At 35.9% G+C, this 7786-nt stretch overlaps 1 long non-coding RNA gene across 1 annotated transcript; it reads left to right on the top strand.

The window, feature by feature from the left end:
* Positions 1–4145: 4145 nt before the first annotated feature.
* On the top strand, positions 4146–7154 carry LOC125475605. The gene is made up of 4 exons (XR_007256928.1): positions 4146–4867; positions 5011–5052; positions 5382–5924; positions 6716–7154. It is a non-coding gene; the product is annotated as an uncharacterized LOC125475605 (long non-coding RNA).
* The last annotated feature ends 632 nt before the right edge of the window (positions 7155–7786 follow it).

The raw sequence follows: 7786 nt of genomic DNA on the forward strand, positions 1-7786 counted from the left end.
TGGTTTACCAAATCTTTTTGCTCACAAAATCCGAAATGTTTTAGTTAACGAAGAAGGTGTCATACCTTATCATACCCTTACTTATGGTAGCATAGTTAATGTTATACAAAAGGAAGGATTGAAAATGTGTATTGACATGAAGATTTCAAAACAAGTTAATAAAGATAAATCTATCGCTAAATACGAACTTGGAACGTTTTGTGAACAATACGGTTTACCTCCAATTGCTCCTTCGAGTAAAAAGAAAAAAGCCCAACAAACTAGCAAGTTTTCTAAATATCAATCCAGATTTTATAAAAACAAAAGATCTTCCAACAAACCTTTTCAAACAAATAAATTTTATGAAAAACCATCTCCAAACAAAAACCCTTTTCGAAAGCCTAAAAAGGATTTTCAAAATAAAAAAGGAAAATGCTACAAATGTGGCAAATTTGGTCATTATGCAAATGAATGTAGAGTTAAAAAGGTTATTAACCAACTAAAAATCTCTGAAGAAGAGAAGGTTCAACTTATTCAAGCTTTAGAAATTAGAAATACCGACTCTAGTCAATCTGATAAAAATCCCGATTTTTCCGTCTCCGACTCTAGCAGTTCTAGCGACGTCTCCTCGCCAAACATTAAGTTTGGGTGCACGGACACTTGTTGTAATAAAATTTCAGTGCTTAATAAGCAAGAAGAACAAGAAGAGTTTTTAATGGAATTAATTAGTAAAGTCGATGACCCTGATTTAAAATCTTTTTATTTGAAAAAACTCAAAAATTTGATTTCTTCTCATGAACCTGGCACTAGTCAAATTTCTTCTCAAAAGATTTCTCTCAGCACCACTTTGGAACGGTTTAATAAACCAAAAAAGGATTTAACCATCAAGGATTTACAAAAAGAAATTAACCAAATTAAATCAGAAATTAAGTTTTTAAAATCTGAAAATACAGAAATTCGTTCACAACTCAGCAGAGCTCGTACACAAGCGCTTGTAGAAGAACAAGGTAATTCTTCCTCAAACTCCGATTCCGACACTCACTCAAAAAAATCTTCTTCTTCAAAGGACCTTGTTTTAAGTCTTTTAGACAAAATTAGAATTAGAAAATGGTATTCAAAAATCAAAATAATAATTGACGATTTTTCTTTAGAAACCATCGCTTTAATTGATTCAGGCGCAGATTTAAATTGCATTCAAGAAGGGTTGATACCTACAAAGTATTATCACAAATCAACTGAGGTACTTAGCGCTGCTAATCAATCCCCAATGAATTTAAAATATGAGATCCCCAAAGCCCATGTTTGTCAACAAAATGTTTGTTTTAAAACTCCATTCGTTTTAATTAAAAATATTTCTGATCCAGTTATTTTGGGACTTCCTTTCATTGCATTAATTTATCCTTTTAAAGTTCATCACAACTGTATTTCAACAAAGGTTTTTGGCCAAAAGATTACTTTTGAATTTTGCATAGAAACAGATCTTAAAAAGTTAAAACAACTACAAAAGGATAATGTTTCAAAAACTCTCAACCAGATTACTGCAAAATCCCAACAAATTGCTTTTTTACAGGAAGAAATTCTTCACAAAAGAATTGAAGAACAGTTAACAAACAAATCTTTATTAGATTCTATTCGCCATTTTTCGATTGTTTATGTATTAATTTTCTCAAAATCAATAGATGAGCATTGGAAGCATTTGCATGCATTTGCTAGGATCATTAAGTCTAATGGGTTAGTAGTCTCGGCATCTAAGATTAAGTTATTTCAGACCAAAGTTAGATTTTTAGGATACCATATCTACAGGTCTACCATTCAGCCAATTGATCGAGTCATCCAGTTTGCTGATAAATTTCCAGATCAAATTATTGATAAAACCCAGCTTCAAAGATTCCTTGGTTCTCTCAATTATGTTTCAGAATTTTATCCTCATCTTCGTCAACAATGTAAACCTTTGTTTGACCGTCTCAAGGAGAATCCTCCATCATGGACTCAAAATTATAATTCCATTGTCAAACAGATAAAGAATCATGTCAAGACTTTACCTTGCCTTGGCATTCCAACTCCCGGCTCTCTCAAAATAGTCGAGACCGATGCTTCTGATATCGGTTATGGAGGTATCCTCAAACAAAAAACTTCTTCCGAATCTCCTGAACAAATTGTTCGTTTCCATTCAGGAATTTGGAATCCGGCTCAAAGTAACTATAGTACTATTAAAAAAGAGATTTTATCAATTGTATTATGCATTAGCAAATTCCAAGATGATTTATTAAATCAAAAATTTTTAGTTCGTGTTGATTGCAAATCTGCAAAACATGTTTTACAAAAGGATGTTCAAAATATTGCATCAAAACAAATTTTTGCACGCTGGCAAGCCATATTAAGTATTTTTTATTTTGATATTGAATACATTAAAGGCAGCCAGAATTGCATACCAGATTTTCTGACCAGAGAATTTTGCAGGGGAAGAATGGGTTCCAATCCTAATCAAAGAAGGCTTCCAGCCACTCTCACCCAAACCCCAGCACCAGTAAAACAAGAGTCTATTCCCGACTCTTCATCGGCCCTCGCCATTACAAACAGATTTACTCCCTTAGGATCAACAGTAGGAAATATCCGACCAAACTACCAAACGGCCTTAGCCACCCCTTATGATCCCTACTCTTCAGTTCGTTCTCCAGCTCCTTCACAACCCAAAACACCTAGCTATGCTAAAACCTCTCCATATATCCAAAACCCCACTACTGAAAAGCTTTTTTGCATACCTCTTGACATTGATAAAAATCAACCTCCAGAACGCATTGCTAAATTGCTTCTGCCCCCAAATTCTCATTATCTCCCAGCAGCACCATACAAAAGCCTCAAATACTACCAGGCCATTCTCTCTGAGACCGAAAGCATTGCTATTAAGCCAATCTATAGCACCACTAACCAAAATAAAATTTTATACCATTCACTTCATATTGGAAAATTTCTCATTGAGCAAGATTGGGGTCTCCCACTTTATCATACCAAACCCCTTCACACCCAGCATGTTCTCATACCAAACAACAATTATAATTATTATGATTACATTCAAGCTTGGACTAATATTTTTCTTCATCAGACGGAAGATTTTAGTCATTCATGGTTCGTGACTTTTGATAAAAGTTTCAGAATGAGATTCCCAGCATGGTTTCCAGACTGGTGGGCTACTCATGGCCCAAATATTTCCCTTGTTCCTGATGATCTTCGTCAAGCACTAAACAATAGTTTCAAGACTGGTTTTGACCGTAGCCGTTTTGACAGCAGGGTTTCCCTATTCTCTCTATTCATGGCCAAATACAGAGTTCCATGGATCTTAAAATGGAATTTCCAGTTAGACAATGGAGGAATCTTCAGGGCCCGGTGGGTAAAATGGTGGGACAAATTCAATCACCAGAAGATTCTTGATCTAGTTCGTGCAGATTTTCCCCAAAGTTCAACCCCAGCAATTGCTGCATCTCCCTCGCAGGCCTTGCCAGACACTCAGCAATTTCCTGAGCTCCCGAGACCTCAAGAACCAGTTCAGTCTCTATCAGACATTAGTCCATCCTCCTCCCTCAAAGGAAAACCTGCTAAGTCCTCTAGCTCGAAGAAAGAAAAATCTGCCAAGTCTACCCAGCTTCTGGATATGGCCCAACTGCTCATGGCTGAAGCAGCAATGCTACAAAAAAGAAAAGGTTCAGATTCGGACTCTGACGCTTCTGATGCCTCATCTCAACTTCCCTCCAAATGGGCAGATCAAGCAGATCTTCAAGATGCCCAAGATCCGTTTGATTATTGAACTGCATTTTTTGCCCATGTGATTGTGTCAGCCCAGCAACTTCATCAGCAGTAGCTGCTTTCATCTCTTCCGTAAAAGAATTATTCTCCAATAGTGAAAAACAAAAAGGTCACTATTCACAATAGTGAAAAACAAAAAGGTCACTATTCATTTAACTTTTGTAAAAGAATCAAAGCATCTTCACTATTCATTCAGCTTTTGTAAAAGTAACAACGTGACTCCACAGTAGAGGTTCTTCAGTCAGTCAGCGGGATTCCCGGATCCATTCGGCAAGCTTCATTCAGTCTCCTCGCTCTATATAACGAGGACTCATCTTCAGAAAATGGAAATAGTTTTTAAACACCCTCTGCGTATTCGCAAGAACAGAGAATATTTCAAACACTTGTAATACATATTATTCAGGATGCCTGCGAGCTCCACTTTGTTTACTTATTTCATCTGCCATTAGGCAATACCTGTTTGTAATCTGCATCGCAGTAAGTTTTCAATAAAACTTATTTTCAAAATATATTTGCATCATTACATTTAATTCATAATTTTCTTTACATGCTTTACTTTCGCACTCTGAATTATATGGAAGGCTATGCCTCCTGCTGTTCTTTTTAATTCAATATATTGATATGTATCTAGCTCTGGTTCAGCTTTATTCTGTTCATGTTAGCTAACCAGGTACCTTTTTTTTTTCCTGCTCTAATTAAACTGTACACCTAGCATCTTCACTTTAACGAATGTATTCAAATTAAAATACTAAAGATACTTAACTTAAAAGGATTAATCAAAATTTGGCCTGTCCTTCATTTGTGATTTATTTCGTGGGTCTCTGGAAAAAATTTCAAGTGAAGAACAAAAGTAATCGCCTTTGACCTAACAAGCCTAGCTGTTGTGTGAAGTCGAGATTCAGAATGCAACCACATCACAATCTACAAAATAATGAATAAATATTTACAGTTCTATTTATTGAAGTCACAAGAAAGAAATGTGCGGCAAGCTTTGTCGGGTTCCATTACATTATTAACATTTAAAATCCCTGAGAAAGACTAAAACTTTCTCGATCTCCATTTCCGCACCAGAACCCCACTACTCAAGGTATCAATTTAGCTTTGGTTTATGCAAGATTTCTGATTTTTTTTTTTTTTCAATTTCGTTTTGGGTTGAGAAATATTCTGAAATCGTTGGTATAATTGGACTTCCAAGTTGATTATTTTATTTTACTTCTTTTGGCATTTCAGTTGTTGTGCCTTCTTCTCCGCCACGCACGGTGGCCGCCGCTGGTAAATCTCCATAAGTCTTTAGTGCTGGTTTATAATATTTACTGGCTCTTAAATATTCATTCTTACAGTATTTGGTTATTGTTGACAAACGCTTATCGATCCGGCGGCGTTTGAGCTTATCGTTGCCGTTCGGATTCAAAATGATTTCTGTTTTTTTCCCAGCTAAATTTGTTATTGCAGAAAAAATTTTACTTCAATGTCTGCACTATTGTAATCTCTGCTTTCTATGATCAGTAAACTGAATTATTAATTTCTGTCAATGTTTGAGCAACTGCTGCTGGTGCTTTTATTTTATTTTATTAAATGTCTCAATATTCTTGCACATTTAGGAACATCATGAATCCAAACGACATCATCAGTGAGACAAAGAAGAAATTCAAGAACAAAATCGCGGAGGTGAAAAAGGAGATTAGCAACCGAGATGTAGATCTCACCCATCTTCAAACATCCGCTGTCAACCTGGCCTGTTTTTACATCGTGATGCAAATGTTAACTTTGTCTGCTTTCACCAACAAATTTATAGTTTGTGGTAACTTGAAGCTCACGCTAACTATTGGTTTTATGTTATCGGTGCAAGTTCTGGTAAAGATTTACAAGAAGGGGCTCACCTATATTAACACCAAACTAAAAGATGAACAGAACTTACACGATTTGGAGAAGCTGAAAAGACAGCTCCGTCGGATTAAGACAGCCATGAGTGGGATGAATTTGGAGGCTGATGAAGATGACGATGAAAAGTTCTACACTCGTCAAAAGTGGAAGCACGCTGGTTGTCATTTTGCGCTGGTTCTCTGTTGTTTCGGCTTGAAAGCTTTCTTCGTCCATGTCTGGACCTTTATCTCTGGAATTCTACTTTCCATGAATGAATAATGGTAATGTCTGTTTTCTGTTATGTATTGACTTACATTTTTAAATAATAAATTGTGATTTCCCTTCAAATGTAAAATATTTATTTTTAGTACTTTACATTTTTAGTGAGTATATACATGAAATCATCCTGGACTGACCTGAATAAGAACTTAAATGACAATAAAAATTTCAACGAGCTTCTTGAAAAGCACACTTCTCTGATAATTGTTTTTTAGTAATCCTACGTTTACCACATTTTTCATACTATATTTGTACCACATTTCTAATGGAGGTAAGGGCCACCATCACATACAGGTCTCATTTCTATTAGAAATGTGGTACGAAAATTGTGGTAAGAGAAGAATTTTTAATTGTTATAGAAAATCAGTTCTATAATCCATAGGCACTTCTAAGCTTTTCCGCCAAGCATACTCAAGCGTTTACGCTTTTCATAAAGTAGTTTTACTTTCTAGAAGGAATCCCAAACAAGTTCTAATAAACCACTTACACAACTACTAGTCTACAAATTCCCAAACGTAGTGCGTAAGCTAGAAAAATATATCATGTAGGCTGGACATACCGACTCATACACCAAATAAGCTAATGAATCTTGAACATCTTCAGAGAAGAGTGTTTTACCACCCAAGGTAGACTAGTCATCATAATTTGCTTGAGCAAATATTGGAATAATCTGATTCCCCCTATATATGCTAATGGTTCTACGTTATCATTACCATGAAGACCCACAACGATGGATTTCTTGTCTTACCAATCAGAAATTTTCTTGCCCCCATTTATGGAGTACATGTTGCAGATGACATACATATTTATGGTATAACTCCAAAAAGCTCAGCATAGCTACACACATGGCAGCATGAACAAGAATACTTATTCTGGAATGAACAAGACTTGAGGGAGGATATGATGACTCAGAGGAACTTGATGATGAATACTAGCCTAATGATGGATGTGATTAAAGCACGTGGAAGTGTGGTGGATGGTGACAAGATGGTGGCAAAATGACACGAGGAATCGTATAATAGTAGTTGAAGTGTTGTAAAGTAACATCTAGAATAATTTGAGTGTGAAGTAAAATTTTGTTGATTGTGATATAAAGGAGATTCCTCCTTATATTGTGTAAAGAATGGACAAAAGAGGAAGATATTTCATGTCCCCAGGTAGTTTTAGGTGAGGTTCGGAAGAGTTACTCCTAGGCCTATAAATATGTGCGAATTTTATGTAAAAAGGCATACTGGAATGAAATCAATTCTTTGTATAAACTTCTCGTGAGTAAATATCCTTATTTGAGTCATCCTTAGTGAAGATCCTAGTTAGAGTAAAGCTTTAAATTTTAATGGTATCAGAGCCATCCTCTTCTAGTGGCTCAAACATGTTTTGTGTATTCGTAAGTCTAATCGTCTGCATCAAAACTGAATCTCAGTGAAGTTCTCTCCAAAAAGTCTCTTTCATATTTTAAGTACCTTCAGGAAGTTGGTAAACACAAGGGCAGTAGCAAGGGTTGGCATTGTAAGTCCCACCGAGTTGTTGTGATTAGTCTTCCTATTCGAGGTCGTATTGGTGTAAACCCTCTTGAGGATCCAGTGTTGGTAGGAGCCATGGCAGAAATAACCCCATCTGAGTTAGTTGCTTCAGATTCTTGATAATCTATGTCACGAGTAGCACCAAACTATCACTTCGAGTCTAACTGGACTACAGAAGCTCCAAGTTCATCTTCTGCACCTTTTAAGCTTAATATCTTAAATCCTTACCAATATTATAAGATTTCTCTAGTTTCTAGAACATTTAGGAGTCTTGTACCTATAGCACAACCCAAGTTAGCGTTTGTATATAAGTCATCTACTGTTGTTGTACAAACCATTTCTAG

The sequence above is a fragment of a genome, unplaced genomic scaffold (genome assembly GCF_019419815.1).
Source record: "Pyrus x bretschneideri cultivar Hongxiangsu unplaced genomic scaffold, Pyrus_bretschneideri_v1 Contig15, whole genome shotgun sequence".
In the NCBI taxonomy this organism is placed as follows: Eukaryota; Viridiplantae; Streptophyta; class Magnoliopsida; order Rosales; family Rosaceae; genus Pyrus; species Pyrus x bretschneideri.